Source organism: Primulina huaijiensis, chromosome 5 (assembly GCF_012295235.1).
Source record: "Primulina huaijiensis isolate GDHJ02 chromosome 5, ASM1229523v2, whole genome shotgun sequence".
In the NCBI taxonomy this organism is placed as follows: domain Eukaryota; kingdom Viridiplantae; phylum Streptophyta; class Magnoliopsida; order Lamiales; family Gesneriaceae; genus Primulina; species Primulina huaijiensis.
In genome coordinates, this window is record NC_133310.1 from 10,852,177 (window position 1) to 10,853,629 (window position 1,453).

General features: G+C 27.5%; 1 non-coding gene across 1 annotated transcript; it reads right to left on the reverse strand.

The window, feature by feature from the left end:
- Positions 1-103: 103 nt before the first annotated feature.
- Positions 104-214, reverse strand: LOC140977925 (small nucleolar RNA R71). Its single transcript, XR_012175490.1, has one exon. It is a non-coding gene; the product is annotated as a small nucleolar RNA R71 (small nucleolar RNA).
- Between the last annotated feature and the right edge of the window lie 1,239 nt (positions 215-1,453).

Genomic DNA, 1,453 nt, shown 5'->3' on the forward strand with positions numbered 1-1,453 from the left:
ATAAAGCTAAAACATGGCTACAAAATTTGAGATCAAGTTCAATAAGATCATGGGAAGAAATGCAACAACAATTTCTCAAAAAGTTTTTTCCTTCCCATAGAACAAACTCTTTTAAAAGACAAATTACTACTTTTTCTCAAAAATAAGGAGAAACATTTTATCAATGTTGGGATAGATATAAAGAATTACTTAATACATGCCCACATCATGGTTTTTAAACATGGAGAATAGTTTCTCACTTTTATGAAGGTCTAATATCTAAAGATAGGCAAATGATAGAATTCATGTGTAATGGAACTTTTGAAGATAAAAACCCAAATGAAGCTATGGAGTATTTGGATTCATTAGCAGAAAATGCTCAAAATTGGGATAATATAGGCACAATAGTACCACCAACAACTAAAATCAATAATTCAACAAATGGGGGTGGTATCTATAATCTTAAAAATGATATGGATGTTCAAGCTAAACTTGCATCTTTATCAAGAAAAATTGAGTCATTAGAAATGAAAAAGAGTGGTCAATTAAAAAGTATTCAAGAAATTATTTGTCATATATGTGATACACATGATCATGCTGCAAAAGATTGTCCAACATTACCTTCATTTAAAGAATGTCTACATGAACAAGAAAATTATGTTAACAATTATAAAAACCAATATTAGATCATTTTTCAACATCATATAATCCTGGATGGAAAAATCATCCTAATTTTAGTTGGAGGAATGATAATAATGCACAACCCTCACAACAATATTTTCAAAATAACCAAAATCATCAAGGTTATATTCCTTATGTTACACCTCTAAGAAAAAACTTTGAAGATGTTATTCGTGCATTTATCCAAAAGCAAGAATCTATCAATATTCAAAACAGTCAATCTATGACTGATTTGAAAGAAACTCTTGCAAAATTTGCATCTGCACTTAATATTCATGAAAAAGGAAAATTTTCATCTCAACCTCAACCTAATCCAATCAAAACCAAGAATTAAAAAATGAAAAAATTGATCAAATAAAATCTGTTATTACCTTTAGAAGTGGTAAAATAGTTAATGATCCATATAGTAATGAAAACAAGGATCATTTAAAATCAAAGAGTAAGGATGATAATCCTGATACTTTTGAGAATGATGATACCTTAAATTCTAAAAATAATATGTTGAATGATAAATCATCTGAAATAGTAAATGAATCAAATAAACCTCCACCATTTCCTCATGCATTAACAAATCATAAAAAACAAAAAAATGATTCTGATATCTATGAAGTTTTTAAACAAGTAAAGATAAATATTCCATTATTAGATGCTATTAAACAAGTACCTTCATATGCAAAATTTTTAAAAGACTTATGTACTGTGAAGAGAAAATTGCATGTGAAGAAGAAAGCATTCTTGGCTGAACAAGTAAGTTCTATTCTTCAAAATAATTCTAGTTTAAAATATAAAGATC